We start from the raw sequence: 23,829 nt of genomic DNA on the forward strand, positions 1-23,829 counted from the left end.
AATGTTCCCCAATCAATAATTTTCATATTTGAATCCTCAAGGAACCTGGTTAGGTCCCCCTGAAACAATTCCTCAGATACATTTCTCATCCTAGAAGTTTTGGGAAGAAAATAGCAGTTATTTATTGTAGGAACTTTGCCTGAGGCAACGCCCAGCGCTTCTTGAAAAAACTTTGTGAGAGTGAACGCAGGTGTTTCTCCTGCCACTCTAGGAAAATTTAAGATTCTAACATTAAAGCGCTTTGCGCTGTTCTCAAGCGCGTCTAATCTGTTTGTAATTTGTTCCTTATCTTTAACAACTGCACTATTAAATTCCTGATTTTTTATCTCTTTATTTTCCAAAACTTTAATCCTTTCATCAGATCTCTTTATATGTTCTTTAATCTGAACAGATTCCTGCAAGTATCTTGTATTGTAAATATCCATTTTCCCTTCTAATTCCTTAATGTTAACTGACATCACTGCCATCATTTCCCAGATTGAATCCAATTTTATCAGTTCAGGTCGGACAGGCAATTCCACTTTTCTGCAGATAGATGGTATATCTGCACCCGTATCAGTCTTTAGTACCTCTGGACTTTTGGCAGGATTTTGTAATTCTCCTGCCATAGACTCTTGGGAACTGATCTCAATTAGGGCTGATCCATTGCTTTGTCCTGATTTCCTCTGAACTGGGGGAAGTCCAACATTTGGACTTAAAGAAGCCTCCTCCGCAGAGTTAGGTTGTCCTCCCATACTTCCCAGCTCATCGGGTTCCTTGGCTCTTTGTGCTTGCGGGAAGGGAGAGACCATAAAATTTGTGATTGCCTGCTGGAGGGGGGGAAGCTAATGAAGATGGTAAGGAGGGGAAAACCCTCACTTTCCCCTTTCTTTTAGCTGGCATGTTGGTATCTCACCTTGCATCCTCAAAAACCAAGACCTGGTAGGAAACAGCATGGATGCCCTTTGAAGGGGGTACTGTTGCGTCCATTGGTCCTAGACGGCTTCACCCCATTTGCCTCACCTTAGTCATGGCTCCTCTCGCTTACCTGGGAAAGATGGCTTCCGCCGCGTCTACAAGCCGACCTCTCTGGCATCCCCAGAACGGCTATGGTGCAGCCTCCTGCCATTGTTCCTCCCAGGTATCTACTAGGGTGCACACGCGCGTGTGCAACCTATGTCTTTGTACCTCATTTGGCTCTAACCTCGAGGGCGTTCCCTCATGCTGACGTCATGCCATCCGGGTATATTACCTTCACTAGTTTGCTAGCTCATTGAGTTAGCAAGGACTCAAATCCGTTCCTGTCTACGCTACTTTGCCGCTTCCGTGCTGCCACAGGAAGCTCTCTCTCTGCCCTTTGTGGTAACTGCTAACCTGGGTACGCGCTCCTCAGCGGCCCTCTGCTTCATTTCAGGTGCCTTAGAGGGAACAGGTACTCGCTCCTCAAGGGCCTGCTCTCCCTGCCTCGGTGCCTGTACCTTCTACAACATACCTAGTGAAATCGCATACCAACAGAAAACACCTAGTGAGTACTCTAACTCTCAGTCTATCTCATCCACAGCATCTCTTCGCTGGGAGACCTGCTGCAGACCCTCCTGACGTCTTTAAGGAGAGAAGGGCTCCCTCTGCCGAGGTCCCTGAGACTGCCTCACTACTGCCACCTCTGGTGGCTCTCTTCAAGCTGTCTAATAAAGAACTATCTTGTGTTTTGTGTAGAACAATCTAGCCCAGTGGCTGTGGCTCCTCACGGGGGCACCTCCACGTGGGCGTGGTCATCTCCACAGCACCCAAGGATCCACCAAAACACACCTAACTGCAACACACATGCACACAGGCTGTCTCTCTCTTCCATGCTCAGTCACACACACACAGGCTGTCTCTCTCTACCATGCTCAGTCATTCACTCAGAAACACACACACGCTCTATATCTCTGCCATGATCAATTACACACAAACACTCACAGGCTGTCTCTCTGCTGCCATGCTCATCACACACACACACAGGCTGTCTTTCTCTACCATGCAGAAGGCGGAGCAGGGGCAACTGCAGCGTCCTCTTCAGCCCTACTGCGTACCAGATTCTTCCTTCTTTAAGCCTCGGGGCATGCTGCTCCTGCTGTTGTTCTTGAGGGAAGGCTGATGCTCCATCTTCTAGTCGAATAGCCCACCATTCCTGACTGTGGGAAAAGAGGAGGAGAGGTTTATTCTTCTTGCTCCTTCTGCTCTTGAGGTGTCAGGTGGAGAAGGCTGATGCTTCTTCAGTGGGTCCTACGAGTTGCGCTGCTCCAATTGCATTTGTTTGGGGTGGGCCAATGCATCTTCTTCCAGCTGGTGAGTTGTGCTGTGCTTCCTGCTTCTGATGATTATTCTCACGGACTCTGCTGCTCCTGACTGCAGAAGGAAGAGATCCTGCGCAGGCAACATCCGTTGAGAAACAGGGTTGTTTTTTCGTCCGACTTATCTCCTCCCCTTATAAAGATGGCCCTGAAGAGAGTGGGGAAAACTGAGAGCAGGTGCAGTAGCTCATCTTTTCCTCCCTCCCCCAGTGGCAGAAGCTCTTGAGCACTAAGAGCTGGTATCAGGAGGAGGGGAGGCACATATCAGCCACATAATATGAGCGAGTGGTGGTGCTCCATATCAGCCATAGTCTAGTTACAGAATGCAGACATGGCAGCAACCGCACCTTCAACTCACGTGGATGACAGGAATCCTCTTCTTTCCTTCTATGGCGTGGACCCAAGGCTGCTCCTGCACCTTTCTTGCAGCCATATGGGCTCCCACTCTACTTCCCATCCTTTTCCCCTCTTTTTTTTTCACAAACCCCTTCCCCTCACCTGTCACTCTCCCCTTTCCCTTCTCTTTCAATCACTCACCCTTTCCCTTCCGACTCCCCTCCCTTCCTCTCAGTCATTCACCCCTTCCATTCCTACTATCCTCCCTTCTCTCACACTCATTCACTCACTCCATCCCAATCTCCTCCCTTTCCTCTCAGACACTCACCCCGTCCCTTCCCACTCTCCTCTCTCTCACTCAGTCATTCACCCTGTTTCTCTTCCCACTCCTCTACCTTACCTCTCTTTCAGGCACTCACTCACCAACCTTCCCTTCTCACTCCCCTCCCTCTTGTTCACTCACTCACTCACCCATCTTCCCTTCCACACTCCTCCCTTCCCTATCAATTCAGTCACTCACCCTCTCTTCCCATTCCTTTCCCTTCTCTCTCACTCATGTCTCTCATCCTCTTCCCTTTCCACACCCATTCCTTCGATCTCCATCAGATGAGTCACTCATCTCTCTTTCTAACCTATTTCCTTCCCTTTCATCTCACTGAGTCACTGGTCCCCTCCCTCCCCTTCCATGACTCACACCCCTCCTCCATCCCTTTCCTCACAGCCCCCTGGGTCTTCTGATTCCAACCAGCAGATCAACATCAGGTCCACTGCAGGATCTCCAGCACAAGCAGCATAGGTCCAGTTCAGCAGCACATCGTTAGCTGGCATCGCCATGCAGATCCACTTCAAGCAGTGCCGCAACACTGGTCCTCTTCCTGTCAGCAAGTGTGGGTACCCACCAGCTTTTTATATAACCCTGGTATTTTGATGCAGGTGCAAAAGGCAAAGCGAGGCGGCTGTGCAGTTTTGTTTTGGAGGATTGCTTCTTGCGGCACCAAACTTTTGCTGCCTGAGTCAGGTGCCTCACCCTTTCTTATTATAGAAACATCCCTGCCAATGTTCCCTCTAAGGTTTGCTGGTTTGTGCGCAAAATCGTAAACTCGTGTGCAAAAATTTACCGTGTCAATTTTTTTTTTGTGTGCAAAGTTTTGCAACAGAAATAAAACTATCAAACACAAATTCAAGACAGAAGAATAATTTTCAAGAAACTGGTTTTTATTAATGAATAATTTTGTCATTATTTATGCCTTACTACTAGTCATCAAATAATTGTAGAAACAATTCTTCATCCTTTGCAACTTTTCCAGAAAGAATAAACTTCGTCCAAATTAACTGAATGTCCTGATGTTAAATAAAGTTTTGATCCTGATAAGGTTATCCATCAAAACTAAACCCTCTCTCACAATCAGCACTGGATGCCTGGAAGGTAGCACAAATGTCCAACAGCTGAGATAAGTCAGGAAACTGCTCCTGCTGCCTAGTAAAAGCAATCCAATCATGTTTTCAGAATTCTTCAGTGCACCTCTTGCCAGCTTCCTAATAACAAGCAATTTAAAGTCCACATACTGAGCAAACAAATTCTTCTTAAAATTGCTTCTAGCTTGTTTAATAAGGTGCTATATCTTGCTGCTAATATTTCAAGTTTGTCTGATCCAAATGAGAGATTCTTCAATTTTCAGAAGCAGTGAAAGAATCATTTATCTAAAACAGACCATTCACCGAGTTCACCACCAGGAAAATCTACTGCTAAAGTGATCACAAACCCATTCTATAAAACAGATCACGGCAGTAGTGTCAACAGGAGATTGATATGATGTTGTTAAGTGTTAGACTTCTACTGAGAAGTACTTGTGGATAGGGTCGTTGTCTTCTTGAACCTGTTCCCTGCAGTATGAATCAACATATCACAGTTCCTCACTAAGGCTCTCTCGGCGAAATCTTTAGAAAGCCAACTGACTTCATTTAGTGGCCTGAATGAAACTGAATCATGTCCTTCTGCCTTGCAAATTTCCTCAAACTTTGATTTCTTTATGGAAGGCTGACTGAAAACAGTATAGATTGTTCGTATTGGGGGGTCAGTGCCTTTCATTAAAGAGACATGTTTCCACGCATCATCCAGTCTTAAATCCTCTCTACGTGCCACACAGTGCTGCTCAAGCAGATGTGGAATAGATTGAAGTTTTTGCAGCGACACCATTATATTTTCCTATCATTACAGAAGCCCTATCTTATGTAAACATTACCATTTTGCCCAAGTCAAGCTTTCTTCTCTTGGTAGAATTGTGTAATGGCTGCTACAATAGCTGTACTGATACAATCTGTCAGCTTCAGAATCTCAGCAAACATTTATTTATTTGTTTTTGTATACCGACATTCAGTCATATCCGTCACATCGTAACAAACATAGGCCAGGATTAATCAAACTATCACATGCAATAGGAAGAAGGGCGTGTTTTATGGTAATAGCACACTTTGCAGTAAGTACCACAATTTGGGGGGGGGAGGGGGGGAGTGAGACAGAGAGAGAGAGAGAGAAAGAGCACCTAGCTATAGGGCCCTCATAGTAGTTAGGTATTATACCTCGATAGGATATCCACCTAGTTACACGAGGTGAGGTTTAGGTATTAGTGTAGGGGTTAGGGGCCACTTTGACATTCAGAGTGAGACCTACGAACAGAACAGTACACTCTTGTGAAGAGTTTATGTTCATCGGAGTGAGGAAACAACCAAAGATGAGATTTGTACAATGTTCTCTCATCCTAGCTTGATGGACTCTCTACTTGGGTAACCCTATAGCTAGGCTCTCTCTTTCTCTCTCTCTCTCCAGCTAAAAATGCTATGTGTGATAAAGTCATGTTGCACAGCTTAATGGAAATGAAAAAGTTATTTCCTGTGTTAAAGCTGTGTGATATGGCTTCGCATGCGAAAACGCCTTAATGCATGCGAAAAGCCCATAACGCGGCTTGGAAAATAACCCCCATAGTACAGTAATGTCTCCTCTGCTTTTCTAAATTTGACAAAGAAATATCTGTACTTTCAGCAATTACGAGAGTGTGGAAAGATCATCTGTGCCAATTATTAACATTTTCTTTTGTATCACAGAATTTATGCATTCCAGATATTCAAAAGTATAATTTTTGCTTCTCCAGGTTTCCAGAATTTTAACATATTTTGCAATGTGATTATGGATCTCCTGAACTGAGAGCATCAAGGAATTTAATTTTATGGCAAGGAGGAAGTTAACAATTAAAATGTTTACTTCATCACTGTCGGCTGATTTTTCTTTCATACAATTCAATTCTGTTCTCTGTCTTCATGGGTTTCACTAAACAAGGTCTTAATTGTTCCCCAACGCTGACAGTGTAACCTATCCACAGATTTTACGTGAACTTTCTGAAACAAATGACATGTTAAATAGTCCAGTTTTCCATTCATCCCATTGCTTTCCAAAAGCCAAATCACACTCGGCATTCGCTTGCAGACGGTACAGACAACTTCACAGTTCTCAGGATTGTATTTAAAAATATTACCCATAATTGTGCGCTGCTTACTGGATGAATCTGGCTTGTCAACTTGTACATATTCCTGCAGCAGACATTTTTCGACCAATCTGTCATTTTCCCTTTCTTCAAAATGCCGTTTCAACATTTTACTAGCAGTAGGCAACGTTCCCTCACTTTGCGAATCACATGAAAAGAGCAAGAAATGGAAGCCAATTACTGATAGGTGACATGCGCAAACTGGTGAAGTGGTAAAAGAAACTTTTATAGCTTTCATAGCAGTATCATAGAGGTATTACAGTCTGAATACAGAACATAAACATTTGTTACATGAACAAAATATAAATATATATAACTGATTTTTTTGCATGGCAGGTTAAAACGTTTGCGCAGCAGGAGTTTTTCTTTTGCGTGGCCATGCATCACGCAGCTTAGAGGGAACGTTGACCCTTGCTCACGCCCACACATCTGCCATATTTTTGTGTCACAGGGCAAGAGTGATAGTGCCCCACCTAGAGTTTCAGACTGTGTAAAACAATGGGAAAACTGTTTGTGCCTCTTCCACCATCGTCCTTCTATAATGGAACAGATTATTTTAGGACTATTCATATTAGTTTTTGCAAGCATTTGTAAAACAGGCATAATCAAACCAGTTTGATTTAAATCCAAAACCCATCAGAACTGAGAATGGGATAGACTGAAAACTGAGGCCTAGATTTATCAAAATGCTATAAATATAGCAAAAATAGCATCCACCATAAGAAAGGGGCATGGCTAGGATAATTATACTGCTCCCGCTTCGCATAGGTAATTTCTGCTATTGTTTGCTTCACACGCTGATTGATACACTGCGAAACGTTTTTTTTTTTATCACACATGCCATTCAGAAGGGGGAGAGAGGGAGGGAGGGAGAGAAAGAGAGCACACCTCTGTAGAGAAATTGCTGTCACTCTCTACTGTCTATTTATACCACTGCAAGAGGGAGCACTTTTAAGTCAGTGTGGAGTAGGTTTAGGGGTTTACATATACAATAGGCAGTATGAACAGCAAAGTCGATATCACTGAAGATTTTCTGCTGTTTGAATCAATGAAAGGTATGCAACCCCCTCTCCCAAGGGAGAGAGGAGTAAAGAGCATGATACCATTTAAGTGAACTGCAGCAGAGAAAAAAAAAAGAGGACAATGCAGCTATGTTCAAAACTTGGGTCTTCGTGTGACTTCTCTGTATCCTATTTGTGATATCAAACCATACCGTTTGATGATCACTGGTGCTGAGGTGGGCACCCACCCGGACATTAGCCCCATTAGTGAGCACTAAATCGTGTATAGCTCCCTCCCTCATGGGTTCCATTACCATTTGTTTGAACAGAGCCCCTTGCAGGGCATCCACTATCCCTCTACCTCTGTTAGATTCCACAGAAGGGATTTTCCAGTCTTCGACCGGGAAATTAAAATCTCCAACAATCAACACGTCTCCCTTCTTTCCCACCTTTTGGATGTCTTCAACCAGATCTCTGTCTAGTTCTTCTGTTTGAGTCGGAGGCCTGTAAACTACTCCAGTAAAAATGGATACACTTTCCTCTTTTTTTAGGATGGCCCATAATGCTTCTTCTCTACCCCATATTCCTTGCAGTTCATTTGCTTGGATATATAATTTTTTATATAAAGAGCTACTTCTCCCCCTTTTCTGTCCTCTCTGTCCTTCTTTAACAAGTTATAGCCCATTATGCCCATATCCCAATCATGATAATCCATGAACCATGTCTCCATAACAGCCACAATGTCCAAGTCCACCTTCACCATTAGGCCTTGCAGGTCTGGGATTTTGTTGCCCAGACTACGAGCAATTGTGCTCATAGTTTCCAGCTTTTCTTGTCCAGGTTACTGCTTTTCTTGAACATGTTTTGTGCCTTATTCAGATGAATTTTATTATCCCCTTCACCCATTTCCTTTGTGTTTGTATTTGGGGGTGACATTCCAGTTTCCTTCTGCCACCCCTGTCCTCTAGTTTAAATGCCTTAGAACATAAGAACATAAGAAATTGCCATGCTGGGTCAGACCAAGGGTCCATTAAGCCCAGCATCCTGTTTCCAACACAGGCCAAACCAGGCCACAAGAACCTGGCAAGTACCCAAACACTAAGAAGATCCCATGCTACTGATGCAATTAATAGCAGTGGCTATTCCCTAAGTAAACTTGATTAATAGCCGTTAATGGACTTCTCCTCCAAGAACTTATCCAAACTTTTTTTGACCCCAGCTACTCTAACTGCACTAACCACATCCTCTGGCAACAAATTCCAGAGCTTTATTGTGCATTGGATTTGAATTTATCTCTTAAGATCCTTTTTTCTGCCTGAGACAGATGTAAGCCATCTTTGACATAGAGCCTTTTACTGTTCCATCCATGGCCCCAGCCCCCAATATATCCAAAACTTTCTTCCTTACCCCAAGTTTTGAGCCATGCATTGAAGTTATGTATATGGCTTAGCCTCTCATCCCCCTTTCCATGAACAAGTAACACTTCTGAAAAGGCAATAGTCTTTGCCATGTGACTAATCTGCTTCCCCAGAGTCCAGAAATCTCTCTGTGCCACTTGAATGTTGTTTCTAGCAAGGTCATTGGTTCCCAGATAGATGATAATATCAGTTTCAGAGTCTTTGCTTTCTTCTTTGATTGCACTGACTATTTGAATAGCATTTCTACTGACCAATAATCCTGGAAAGTTTTTAACTATAGTGTTTCCCTTGAAAAGAGTTCCCAAATTAGTGCCTCTGTTGACTGAGTCATCCAGCACAATGAGCTGTTTCCTATGGTTATTGATTGTATTAGGAAATTTCTGTGTGCATTGGGTTTCTTCTTTCTTTTCAGATACCACTTCAATCTCCATCGCTAGAACTTCATTATTCCTACCAATTACCCAGTGAATTCAAGAAATATTATGATGCACCAGTACAGGCAAAAAAAAATGGTGATAATTCACAAGGCAGTTAAAAGTAAGTAAATCATTGCAAGCCCCAATTTTTTTTCCAACAATTTGATTTTGCATTTTAGAGAAAAAATGTTCAAGTTTTTGGAAGTTTTCTTGCTTCACCACTTGCACAATTATTTCAAATGGGACACTGATGCGCCAAGCCTCAGGATCTCAGGTAGGCATCACAAATTAACAAATTATGTGTTAAATGATCGCTACTGTTTCCTTACATATGTAAGGTTGACTAGGCCTAACTATACTTGTAAGACTGAGCAGGCCTCTCTTCTGGGACACACCCTGTGGCCTAGATTCCTGTTCTGAGTATTTAAATTGGACTGGACTAGATAGTGTGTCTCAGTCTTTTAAGGTGTTCTAGGATTCTAATCTATACAGTCCTCCACAGGAATGTTCCAGTGGGTATGCTGACATTATCTAGTGAGAGTCCATCCTCTAATGGGTGGTTCAGTAGTGAAATCTTAAAAAGTGACCATGAATCACTGGTAGTTTTCATTGATGAAGAGAGCAAGGGAAAGGCTGTGGCTCTTCTTAGCTCCAGGAATGTTGCCTTTCCTTTCCATTGGGAGAAGTATTCTTTGTCTTCTACCAGTTGCAGTAGGTTCCAAGAGGGAGTCTGAGAGTTGTATCTAGGAGGATGAATATTCCAAGGTCTTGGGGATAGAAATTTGTCCTTCTGCAATGTAGGGATGTGTATTCATTTTATTTGAAGGAGTAAAACAGGATGAAACATGCCATTTTGGGGTCATTCCAAATGGAACTAACCAAAATTGGCCTTTCCAGAAAATACCTGAAAATTTCTGGGTAGCTTGTTTTATTTAAAAATACTACCTCCTGGAAGCTCTCCTACCCCTCTCTTGACCTCTAGAAAGACTCAGAGCTTGGGCCTAACTGGTTGGGTGGTACCAGGCCCAGTCAGGGTCTCTTCAAGTCCCTCTGATCCCCCATCTCCCATTAAAACCAAGCCCAGTACCCAGGTCTACATGGCTAAGCCTCCCCTGAGCTATCTGAGGCCTCCTCAGGCCTCTTAAATCTCCCCCATAGAAATGTTTGCTGGGGCCAGGGACCTTCTCCCCAGCCCCCACTTACCCCTTTCTGCGGGAGTCCTTAAAGCTGCAAGAGGCAGGATAGATCCTTCCCTATCCATTGTAGATTTAAAAATGGTGCCAGCTACATGGAGAAAGGTGCTAAACTGATGTCATTTTGGTGCCTGTTTCAGTTGCAGCCAGCACCATTATGTTGTATGGACTCTCTCTATGCGTGCCATTTTAAAATTTACGATGGACAGGGCAAGATGGCTCCAGCCCTTTGCAGCTTTAAGGACCCCAATAGAAAGGAGCAAGTGGGCCTGGAGAGAAGGTTCCCTGACCTGACAAATATTTGTGTGTGGTGAGTAGAAGCCCAGGCCTTGGGCTTGATTTTTACAGGCAGAAGGGGGTTCAAAGGGGTCCAGGAAAGCTCAAACTGGGCCTGGGTCCTGAGGCTTTCTTGGAGGTGGAAGAGGGGTTGAAGGGCATCCTGGAAGTTCATTTTTATTTCTTTTTTATTTTGGAGAAGTTATAGATTTTTAATGTTTTTTCAGTTTGGAAAGCAAACCAAACTGGAAAAAAAACTTTAAATGAACCAAAAACAAGAAAAAAAATACCTAAAGTGAAAAACCTAACAAAAACAAATATTTTTTGACTGCTCATCCTTTACTGCATTCTTCACCAACAACATATTTTGGTACTTCTTTTTTCTAAGCAGGAAAGAAGTATTCTTTAGTTTCTGAAAGAGTATGAAGGGAGAAAGTTCAAATTGGGAACACAAAAGCTTTTCTTTCCAATATGCCCATATCACTCGAGGGCGATGTCAATAGTTCAGTTATTGAATGGAATTAGGCCATTTTTCGGGCCTTAGACTTCATTGCCCCTTTTAAATCTTGTCTAGTAAAACCTAAATCTAATGAGCCCTGGTTTACTACCTCCCTTCAATCATTAAAAACCACCCTTAGATGCCCTGAACATCTTTGGCGTAAACACTGTACACCTGAAGCCAAAGACTATTTTTCTTCTGTTTACAAAAGTATAAAAAAGAAATTAATACTGCAAAAAAACATTCTATGCAAATAAAATGTCTGCTGCAAATGGAAATCCATCCACTTTATTCAATATTGTCAAGTCCTTAACCTCATCAAACCAAAATTCTCTCACATCAATCGATAACATTCTGTGTAATAAAATTGCAGATCATTTCAAGAAAAACATTTCCAAAATTTCACACAAGTTTTCCCATCTTCCTATACCCAAAGCACTCCCTCCTCCTATAAACTGTACCTGGTCCTCCATTACACTAATCAATTCTCCCACAATAGCTCGCACTCTTCAAAAAAAGAAAAGGTCTTCCTCCCCGTTTAAGCCTTGTCCAGATCATCTTTTGAAAGCTTTAAGTGACTCTGCCAGCCCTTTTCTCTGTCAAATAGTTAACCAATCTTTAGATTCAGGCATCTTTCCAGACATTCTCAAACAAACTTCAATTCTTCCCATTCAAAATAAAAAAATTCTAGACTCACTCGACCTTAATAACCTTGCTTCTCTCACCTCACTAGCAAAAATAATTGAATCTGTAGTTCCTCATCAACTCACTGACTTCTTATAAGATAATGCAATCCTCCACTCTAACCAACATGGATTTTAAAGGGGTCATAGCACAGAAATTCTCTTACTGTCCTCCATCAACACCTTACTACATGAATTTGACTCAAATATTCAGATATTACTAGACATTTCCGGTGCTCTTGACATTCTAGATCATCAATTCTCCTTTCTGAGTTGCAATCCATTGGACTATCAGACACTGTACTTAAATGGTTTGAATCTTACCTATTCAACTGTCCACAACAAATCAATGCACCCTTCCTTCTGGTGTTCCTCAAGGCTCTTCTCTTTTTGCTGTTTTATTCAATATCTACCTATTCTCTGTCACCTGCTTGCCAGTCTTGGTAAACAATTCAAAATTTATGCAGATGATATCCAATTCTTTGTTCTATATAGATCCTGCTGGTCTAACATTCTATCTACTGTAACTCTCTGTATCACTACTATCAACACATGGATATCTCATAACCGTCTTAAACTTAACACATCAAAAACAGAAATCTTACACCTGTTCACGATTCTTCAGTCAGCATGCAACCCACCTTCACATCTAACTCTCAATGACCTTTCCATCTCCACATTAACAAAAGCTCGAAACCTCGGAGTAACTCTTGACTTTGACCTATCCATATCCTCCCAAATATCATTAGTAGTAAAATAAACCCTTTTTACAAATTCCATATGCTAAAAAGCCTGCAACCTCTACTTTATTCAGACGATTTTTGTACCGTCTTACAATCCTTGATATTCACTGGATTAGATTACTGTAATGTTCCCTACCTTGGTCTCCCTGATACCTCTCTCCATCTTCTGCAATTAATTCAAAATACTGCTGCTCACATACTAACAGGCACATCCAGGAAAGACCACATCACCCCTATCCTATGTTCCTTACATTGACTCCCAGTCAGCTTTAGGATTCAATATAAAATCCTATCCATTATACATTCCCTTATACATAATCATTCTGCAGTCTAGTTGCGCAGTTCACTCCATATGTATCAATCCAACGGACTTCGATGATCCTTAAACAAATGCCTTCTTCAAGTTCCCGCCATTCATTTAGCCAGGCTTGACTTACCCAGGAATCGTGCCTTTTCAGTCGCCGGTCCACTACTCTGGAACTCCAGATTTTTTAAGGTAGATCATTAACCCTAAAGATTTTAAGAAAAGTTTTAAAACGTATTTGTTTTCCATTGCCTTCGGTTCCTATACTTTACAGTAAAACACAGCTTCGTCTAGTCACAGTCAGTTATAAGCTTTACCATCTGCTTATTTTGTTTTGTCAATAGTTTATCCTAGTTTTCATTTATGATGAATTGTTTTGTTTTTTATGTTTTTTATGCTTTTATTAGGTATATTTATCTGTGAACCATTTTGATCAACTCTAATTATAAAAGTGGTATACAAATAATTTCAAATAAATAAATAAATAAACAACAAAAGAAGATTCAGTTTTTCCTACTAAGGACTCAAGTTGCATGAGAATCTTTGTAATTTTATGTACTAATGAACTGTGTATCAACCCACACTTATTTTTCTATTTTTGTACAGCCACTTTTAATTTTCTCATCAGTAAAAGTTACTATTTGTTTTGGAGTTGCACCTAGTTGTGGACATTTTGTTTTTGAGAGAGACCATGTGATCCCCTTAGGTCTGAACAGGAAATCAGTGGAGTAGAAGAAAATCACACATGCAGTATGATCACTATAGGAATGATCATATCCCCTTATGTCTTACAGCTTTGTTATCCCCCCATGGAAGAATCCTAATCCAGAGCTGCAGCCAGATTTTGTTCAATACCTGCAGCACCCGAAGGTGGCGCCTTGCCTATTTCTGGAAGTGCCTGGAAATAGAGGGTTACACATAGACACATAAAGATAGCTTTTTCTGTATTTTAGACTTTCAGAACTTTCCCTAAGTCCTATCTTCAAGCAATTTTGGACAGATTTAAGGCAATATTTTGTGTTAGGGAATACATTTACAATACGCATAATAGTAAGATTAGCTGATAACCCAAATAATGGGTCTATATTAAAAAAATAAAGCAGTGGCAATCTCATTCTTAAATGTTCTTGCTTTTTCAATTCCAGTGGACCCTTAATGAGATTTTAATGTATTTTGTAAGTTAATGAACCCAGGCTCTGTTCAGCAATGTTTTAGATACTTATTCTTTGGCTAGTTTCCTAGTCCCTTTTAAGATGAAGGCTTATAAATGCTCAGAAAAGAGTTATCTTAAAACTAAAAATTATGAGAAATGCCAGAATATAGAGTTCCTAGTTACGTGAGTGCATTGTTATAGGAACAGATTGACATAAGCCCTTTGGAAAGCAGAACTTGCCATATTTCCATGGGTCATGGAGACATCCGAAGTTGCTGTGATTTATAAACCATTACTATTTTGGCTGAGCACGAACAGTGGAAAGCATGGGTCTGAAGTGAAAATAAAAATAAATGATTGACAGCTCCTTCTTCACTCTGTTACAAGGTCAGCTAAAAACAATATACTTATTTAATATAGCAGCCAAAAAAAGTGTGTCATTGCCTAAACAGGATGCCAACCAGAAGGAAATGATGGTGATCAAAAGTTTTAGAGTGGCCAAGAGAAGCCACTCCACATCATTGGCTGAAATTCAGCTCAGACTGATAGTTCAGTGGCTGATGTGAAAGGAGTTATGGTCTTAGCTACATACTGAATGGATAAATATCCAGCCACATCACTTAAATACCGACACCAACAAAACTGGCAAGCATGAGCTGCCTGGCTGATAGACTTCTCTTTGAAAGCAAACCTTGAATGTGCATCATGATTGAAAGGGCTCCTCACCCTTAGATGAGAACACTTTAAAGCAACTTTAGGGCTGACCCAGTGCCTCAGTGGCAATGCTGGATACTGCCTTGTAGAGAAATTTGCATTCAAGTCACGGCTCAGGTTCTTTACTCCCTGGGGCTGGCTGGAACTGAGGATGTTGGGAAGACAGCGCTCTCATCCCCTGGGGAGAGGGAGTCATAGTCATCTTGCCACATGGGTCCCCTCATGACCAAATTTAGGGTCCAAGGTTCTGGAATGAGCCCTGGTGCTCAGAGATCAGCTGAGGACTCTGCTGGGAGCCATGGACTGGAGGGGATACCGTATACAGTAAGGGGGAAAACAAATCCCCTGGCTCATGTCTGCAGATCCCCACTCTGATTCTGTTTGAGCTGGAAGCTCATAGGAGTAGGAAGAAATTGCAGGATCAAGAAAGCATAAACAGTGTTGATGCACATTGGAGGGACTAAATTGATATTTATTTGATTTATCCATTTTTTCAATTTTAGCTCAAAGCAATTATAGTGAGAAATGAGCTTCTTCACAGCTCAAAAAAAAAAAGCACAGTACAAATTTATAAACATTATAAAACAGATAGTAGAAGATATTCATTAGCAAATAAACAGAAAAATTATAAATACCTAAACAAAATAATTTCAAAATCCCCTACAAAATATCAAAATTAACTATTCCAATTGAGGCCAGTTCTCCATTACCTCCAAACCTATAACTCAGTTTTAACTAGGCATCTAAAACCTAGTAGATCTGTAGACATAAGAACATAAGGACATAAACTTGCCCTACTGGGACAGACCAAAGGTCCATCAAGCCCAGCATCCTGTTTCCAACAGTGGCCAATCCAGGTCACAAGTACCTGGCAGGATCCCAAGGGGTAGATACATTCTAAGCTGCTTATCTCAGATGTAAGTAGTGGATTTCTGCAACTCCACCTTAATAATAATTTAAGGACTTTTCCTCCAGGAACTTGTCCAAACCTTTTTTAAATGCAGCTACATTAATTTCCAATCTTGGTATCAAACACTTCATCTACGCCGATGATGTGCAGATTCTTTTCCCTTTCACTGACTCTCTCCAAACTGCCCTCCAAAACTGGGAATCATGCCTCACCTCTATCAATCAGCTACTCACCAACATGCATCTAGCCCTCAACCCTCAAAAAACTGAGCTCCTTATCATCTCCAACAAACGCCCTTCACCCTCAATACCCCTATCTCACTCATAAACCACCTTCCCCCCCCCCCCCCCCCCTACTCTCGCAGCCTGGGTCCTCCTTGACAACCAGCTCTCCTTTAAACCTTTTATTAAGTCCATCCTCAGTGACTGCTACTTCAAGCTTCAAACAATTAAAAAACTCAGACCTCTGCTATACTTCACGGACTTTCGCACAGTACTGCAGTCTATTATTTTTTCGAAAATAGACTACTGTAACGCTCTTCTTCTTGGCCTCCCAGCTACCCACCTTAAACCATTACAGCTTTTACAAAATGCCTCAGCACGCATTCTCACGAACTCAAAAAAGAGAGACCACATTACACCAACCCTCATCGAACTACACTGGCTTCCAATACAATCACGTATCTCATATAAAGCCCTAACCCTCATTCACAAAAGTATTACGAATGAAAATTCCCACTGGATCAACCCTCCTTTCCAGCCTCACACATCTGCAAGACCAATCCGATCCACCCTACAGGGTTCACTTCGAAATCCTTCGATCAAATCAACTAAGCACATCTCCACCATAAACAGAGCTTTCTCCCTGGCTGGCCCTACCCTTTGGAACTCCATGCCTCTTGACTTACGTACTGAAACCTCAACCTCCAAATTAAAAAAAAAACTAAAAACCTGGCTATTCCTACAGGCCTTCCCATCCCTTTCCAGCCATCCCTGCAACTAACTGCTAAGCATTAGTTCATATTTTATTGCATAAACGAAGCATAATGTTTAATCTTCAATTGTGTTGTATCCTCCCCCTATCCCTCAGCATCTTTCCCCCTCCTCTCAACCTAAATTGTTGTATCTAGTACTTTGTATGCATTCCACTCCCAACACCTAGCTCAAAATGTTTTATCTCCTAGCACCTTTCATTCCCTACCCCTGCTACTATTCATGCACCTGTTTAATCTCTTTTGTGTTTTATGTTATCCATGTTCCTTGTAAAGGCTTTGCCTAAAAGACAGCTTTCCTGTCTTAGTTCTAAGTTCTATGTGAACCGATACGATGTGCAAATGGTTGTCGGTATACAAAAAAAATTCTAAATTAATTAATTAATTAATTACCAGAGGATGTGGTGAAAGTTATTAATTAATTAATTAATTAATTAATAACTTTCACCACATCCTCTGGTAATGAATTCCAGAACTTAACTATGCATTGAGTAAAAAAGTATTTTCTCATATTAGTTTTAAATGTATTACCCAATAACTTCATTGTGTGTCCTTTGGTCTTTGTACTTTTTGAAAGGGAGCATATTCCACACAGATGTTTCTGTGAGGTATGTCAGCAGAAAAACATTTTAACATTTTATTAATGTTTTATTTTCTTGTAAACCATTGTGATTGTTTTTTATTTTAATATAGAATGACAGAATATAAGAAGAAAGAAAGAAGGAATTGGCTTGCCAAGGTTCTGGCAGGGATAAGATTGGCAAGTATGCTAAGGCAGCTACTGCAAGGTTAATGGAGCAGTAAAGATCTGGGAAGTTTGGGGGAAAGATTCTGGAAAAAGATTTACGAGGAAAAGTTCCACAGTCTGTGTAGTCCAGAGTCTTTTTCTCTGTTTGGGACTTCATTGCATATTTATTTCAATTCATTGATTTCTGATTGGATGTCACCACTATCTAGAAGTTCAGGATTGGTGGGATATTGCTATGAAGATTTCTGAATCCAGATGTATGTGCATATTCTCACTGTCAGTAATGAGGTTCATCAGTAGACATTTGCAGAACTATACCTGCTTCATAGCTGGTTTTGTGGTTAGATACAGTTTCTACCAAGAGCATGCTTAGCAGTTCATGTGTCTGGGGTATACTAGCAAACTGTGACGTGTAGACAGGCATACAATAAAACAATTTCAGTTTCTTCTCACTATGTAGTTTCTCATAGTTTTTAAAAGTGAAACTCTGGACGTCATCACATAGGTAAAGACCCCCTCTTGTGTTGCTCAGGTCTGCACTTTGGTTCAGTCTGTGTATAAGACTGCAAGTCCTCGTTCAATTTTGCATATCCTTTTAATTTGTAAGCCTTTTTCCTTATACTCCACCACTTAATTTATATAACAAGTCATTAGGACTGGAACTCATATATCTACAGTACTATACTATGTTTCTGGGCCACTTTACTGGCTCCAGTGCTTCCACTGCTACAGCAATCAAGGTGGCTTGAACAGAATAACACAGGAGGAAAACGAGAAGGAGAGGAGAGAAAGAAGTGCAATCCAGCATCAGGAAGAAGAGGGTAGGGGTGTGCATTCGTTTGCAACGTATTGGCAATCCGCAACTTATAGGGCCATATTTGTTGTATTCGTGGGGAAGCGAAACGTATCACAATTCCCACGACTACAATGAATCTTCACCAAATTATTCGGCCATCTAAAGGAGTGAATTTAAACAAAACCCCCTCCCTCCTGACCCCCCCCCCAAAACTTGCCAAAACTCCCTGGTGGTCCAGTGAGGGTCCGGGAGCCATCTGTTGCACTTACATCGTCGGCTGCCGGTATTCAAAATGGCGCCTATAGCCTTTGCCCTTACTATGTCACAGGGGCTACCAGTGCCATTGGTCGGCTCCTGTCACATGGTAGGAGTACAAGATGGCGCCAGCTGTCCATTGCTCTTACCATGTGACAGGGGCCGACCAATGGCACCGGTAGCCCCTGTGACATAGTAAGGTCAAAGGCTATCGGTGCCATTTTGAATACCGGCAGCCGACGGCGTGAGTGCAGTAGATGGCTCCCGGACCCCCGCTGGACCACCAGGGAGTTTTGGCAAGTCTTGTGGGGGTCAGGAGGGTGGAAGTTGTAGTTAATTAAATTTTAGCAGGGAAACGAATAAGAATGGAATGCATGAACGGATCGGGGCCCCCCCCCTTGCCGAATGCCACGTATCTGCCCCCCCACGAATACGAATACTGAATGTAATGTATGCGGTCACTTTGCACATCCCTAGAAGAGGGAGGGAAAGTACGTCGGAGGAGCAGGAAAAAAGAAAATAGAGGAAAGGAAAGGAGGTCAGATAGGGAGGATTATTTGGAAGGAGACAAAAGGTAGTTAGGAAGAAACCAAGAATTATAATTGGTAGAGAGGCAGGAAGAAGCTGGAAAGAGAATCAGGAAGACTGGGGGAAATCCAAGGAGGCAAATGGAAGGGGAAAGGGAGTAAAGGGGGTGGGTGTGATCTGAGAAGGAAATATAAAATGGAAGAAGAGAGGAAAACAGGAACAGAAAGAAAAAATGAAAAAAAGAAGAGACTGGAGAGTAAAAGATTAGAAAACATAAGCAGCAAATTAATGAAGAAAAAAGAATGAGGACCACACAGACAGATAGAGATCCAGACAGAAATATGTATCTTAAACATAAAAAACTGAATGGGGTTCATATTCAGTAGGATGTTTAGTGGACAAGTTATCTGGCTACAGGGAGCTGAATAACTTGTCCCATATATTCAGTGGGATAAACCTCCCATTGAATATACTTGCTTAAAGCTATCCGACTAACCATAGCCGGATCACTTTAAACAAACAGGATATTCTTTTCAAATATCGCCAGTTATGTATAAAGTTATTCGGCTATAGTCAGTCATATAACTTTGGACTTGAGCAACACAAGAAGGGGTCTTCAGCTATGCCATTTAACCCATTTAGACAGATAACTTGTGTTACACCCGATCGTAGACGGCTGTGACCACTGTTGCTCACCTTTCTTCACTTCCCTGACTCCATGAGGTAGGATTGGCAGCCTCCACCAGCTGCCGACGGCCTGCTTACTGCTCCCAGGCCTCCCGGGGCGGTACGGATGCCGCCGACCGCCATCTTGCCATTGGGATCCTTTAGGTACGCGCGCGCACCGGCCAGTCTTAAGCATGTCATGGCAGGAACCTCCGGGGCGTCCCCTCCGGATGATGTCATCCCTCCAGGATATTTAAACCAGCTGGCCTTGCCTACCAATGACTTGGCAAAGAGATCTATTCTTGCTAAATCCACCTCGCCCTCAGAGGACCCTGCATTCCAGTTCCTGCTTCCTGGCGTAGACATCTCAGGTACCTGCTCCTTGGAGGCCCTCTTCTCGTCTTTGGCTATCTGCTCCTCGGAAGGCCTGAAGCCTGGGACTCTGCCTGCCCCGTTCCATGGGGCGTCCCTGGAACCATCGCTACTCTTTTCATGAGTACCCCACTCCGCGGACCATTACCATCTCTATGGAGGACTCCCTCGGATGTACCCCCACTTTGTGGGCCTTTACCAACTCTACTGAGGACTTCATCAGCGTACCCCGCTCTGCGGACCACTACCGTCTCTACTGAGGACCTTCTTTGGTGTACCCTGCTCTGCGGGCCACTACCATCTCTACCGAAGACCCCTGCGGTATACTCCGCTCCACGGATCACTACCATCTCTACTGAAGACCTCATTGGTGTACCCCACTCTGCGGACCATTACCAACTCTACGGAGATATTCCCTCTGGGTATCCCCATTCCACTGACCCTGTGTCTCTGGGTCTGTGAGACTTCGTCTCCGCACCCCCTGCTCCGCGAGTAGTGCCTTTATCTCTTTAATAAAGACTCTATACTGTTACTGTATCTGACGTCAGCTGAGACCTTGCCTCCTGACAGTTAGGCTCACAGGGCTCCTCCCTGTGGGTGGTACCATCCCTTACCTTGGCCCAGGGTCCACATACTAACTAATCCTAACAACTTGTGAGTTATCCATCTAAATGGCTTTTGAATATGTACCCCAATATTTTATAAGTATATTTTTATTTATATCATTGATAAAATTCATAGGAAAATCTCCATGGACAAACAGATTAACAGCAGATGCTGTCAAAAATAGACTTTTGCCTGTGATTTCAGTAACATGGAGCTGGGTGCTTCAATATCTTACTTGTTACCCCGAGAACTGTGGATCAAGATGGCTATAAATGTTATAAATATTAACTTGCTCTGCCAGTTCTTGCATATGAAATACTGCAGGAGAAAGGGATCATATTGAACAGGAAAACTGAGTGCTATTGTCCCATTCTCCCCACGTTTAGCATTGTAACAGCATAGGAATGCCTGCTATCCAATGTCACGGAAAGACAATCTGTGTCTGTGTCCACCTCTATTGCTTGAGCTGGCTAAAGCCAGGCTAGGAATACATCTGATGGGATGCAGCCGGCTGCTTCTAGATGAAGGCACTCCTCTCATCAGGGAGAAGTTTAAGAAACCTGGGCTGCGGCATAACAGTTAGACTGGCTGAGGATGACCTGCAGCAGATTTGTAGCAGATACTATAGTGAAAAAAATACTTTCACTATAATCAGAAAATCATGTTTTGTTTATTTTAAGAAGATAATCTGTGATTTCTCTTACTGTTTTGCTGCTGTTTTAAAAAATTGTATCTTTAGTGACCTTAAATTGCCAAAATAAATTATGTTTTGACTGTTTGCTGGTGTGGCTGAGCTATGCTGTTTCATCCCCTCCAGGTTGCCATAAATATGCTAAAATCACAATAATATGGTATTAGATTCCAAGATTTATCATTTGAATGCAGGCAGAAAGCAGTTTTTGGGAAAGAATGACTCAAGTTTCTAATGCAAAGTTTTGTAACCTATAATTACTCTTGAATTGGAGTAAATGTTCCTGCACTTTGCTGTAGTCAATGATAATGTTCTGGTTCATGGGTATTATGGGTAACAAATGCTGTGCAAGAAAGCTGTTTCCATGCCATGTGCGTCAGTGTGGTTTTCACAGTGGTAATAGCACAGGAACTTTAATAATTTCTGTGTCGGATTTTTTGTTACATAAAATTGATGCTAATAAAGTGGTTATTGCGTTGCTTTTAGCATATTTTGTCAGGATTTAACACTGTGTTTGCCATTTACTATTGTTACAAAAGCCCAGTACCCTAGGTATGGGAAGTCAAGTGCTTTGATGATTTCCCTTCTTTCTAGTAGGAAGGCAATTTCAAGTCCAAATTGATGATAATCATTCTAGTTGGCAGGATTCTAAAGTCGGTGGATCCCAAGGCTCCGTTTTATCAGCCATTCTTTTTAACATTTATTTGTGCTCTCTTTGTGCCACCTTCGACCAACCTGCTCTTTTTTATAAGATTTACCTTGATGATATTCTGCTATTTTTTCCTTTAGAAACCAAACTTGCTAGCAGATAAGATATGTTATTAATTGGAGCAAATAAAATACTGGATAAGAACTAATCACCTGATTTTGAATTTACTGAAAACGGAAGCCCTGAGGTTATCCTGACTGTCATTTCCAAGTACCTGTAGCAACCTGACATTTGATGGTAGTTTTATTTATTAATATTTACCGTATTTTAAAATCTTGTATTCTGCAACTTCCAGAAGGCTTTGTCTAGAGCAGATTATACCTAGAACATTCATAAAAAAGGCATGAACTTTATTCTTTTTTTAAAATCTATTCGTGGCTTTGGTTTTCGGCTTGACTTCTCAATGTCCTATTCTCCTCACATAAAAAAAAATTTGCACTCTGGGTTTTACAAATTACACCTCTTACACATTCTTAGTTATTACCAGTGCATGATTTTAGAATCATTGCGCAATCTTTTGTTTTAACTTCAGTTGATTATTGTAATGCTTTCTTGTTGGAAAGCCTAAATATAGACTTCATGCATTGCAATTGTTGCAAAATGCAGTTTCTCACTTAGTAACTCGTAATACACTTACGGGTAAATTTTCAAAACCTGGTGCACACAAACACCGGGAGATCCACGCATGGCCGGGCTGCACGTGCTCCGAGTGTATTTTCAGAGCAGCCCGGCCATGCATGTATCTCCCGGTATGCGTGGACATGCCAAGCCTTTAAAAAGGGGCAGGGCCGGTGCCATTACGCTCTGTCCTGGGGAAGCGGAAGCAGGTAAGTTCCACAATAAAAACAATAGGGTGGGTAGGTCAGATTTAGGGGTCAGGGAGGAAGGTTAGGTAGGGGGATAGGGAACAAGGCAAAGGCCCGATCGCATCGCCATGCATGGTTAAAAAAATTCCCCCCTTGCATGCAAGGGGGCACCTGCACGCCCGTGTGCTCACAGATATAAAATTGTGTGTGCATGTGCGCACGGATATCAGATTTCATAAAATGCATGTGGAGACACGCACATGTTATAAAATTGGCGCACCCATGTGCATGCCGGGAACTGCATGCACATGAATGCTCGCATGCGCCTTTAAAAATGTATCCCTTAGAGATTATATTTCTCCTGTCTTGGTCCAGTGACACTGGCTCCCTGTGGTCCAGAGAATAACATTTAAGTTATTGACTTTGGTTTTTAAGTCTCATCAAGAAGACTTATCAAGAAGGAAAACCCCATTTACTTATCAAGACTGATTTATTTATATGTTCCACCTCTACCCTTACATTCACAAGCTGACATATTGCTAACTGTTTCTTGTCATAAGTCTGTTCTACTGGCTGATTCTCGCACTCGAGGATTTTCTGTTATTAGGCCTATAATGTGGAAAGCTCTAGCACAGTGGTTACCAAACCTGTCCTGGAGAACCCCCAGCTAGTCGGATTTTCAGGATATCCATATATGCATGAGATAGATTTGCATGCAATGGACCGACTGGCTGGGGGCCCCCCAGGACAGGTTTGGGAATCTCTGCTCTACCACATTATCTGCGATTACTACCAGATGTTAAGTCATTTTGAAAGCAGCTGAAAGCCTATTTGTGTTATGAAGCTTTCAATACTATGATACAGGTTTTATTCTATTTGTATTTTACTGACCTGTTTTGTAAAATGCTTTATTTGAATTTTGTATACCATTTAGATCAAATAATTAAGTAGTCTATAAGAACTGTAAATAAATGATTACGGTAAATAAAATATAATGGATAAAATTGCTAAGATTCACTCTGCTATTCCATCAACAACTTCTCTCACTTGCTCAATCACCCCACCTCCAATCATATCCATCTCCTTTATTACCTTGACCTACTAAGGATGTTCTGAATCTCATTAATATTTCCAAACCAACAACCTCACCCCTGGATTCAA

General features: G+C 41.9%; 1 long non-coding RNA gene across 2 annotated transcripts in view; it reads right to left on the reverse strand.

Annotated features, from left to right (window-relative positions):
* Window positions 1–23,829, reverse strand: part of LOC115096129 — a 78,585-nt gene that overhangs the window by 5,437 nt on the left and 49,319 nt on the right. Inside the window, exons 2-3 of one of the 2 annotated variants that reach the window (XR_003857984.1) lie at window positions 6,182–6,327; window positions 5,437–6,044 (exon numbers count right to left, since the gene is read on the reverse strand). This is a non-coding gene — a long non-coding RNA (uncharacterized LOC115096129). Of the gene's footprint in view, window positions 1–5,436; window positions 6,045–6,181; window positions 6,328–23,829 lie in introns of those variants that run through there. The other variant, XR_003857985.1, reaches the window with a different exon arrangement.

The sequence above is a fragment of the Rhinatrema bivittatum genome, chromosome 7, assembly GCF_901001135.1.
Source record: "Rhinatrema bivittatum chromosome 7, aRhiBiv1.1, whole genome shotgun sequence".
Lineage (NCBI taxonomy): Eukaryota > Metazoa > Chordata > Amphibia > Gymnophiona > Rhinatrematidae > Rhinatrema > Rhinatrema bivittatum.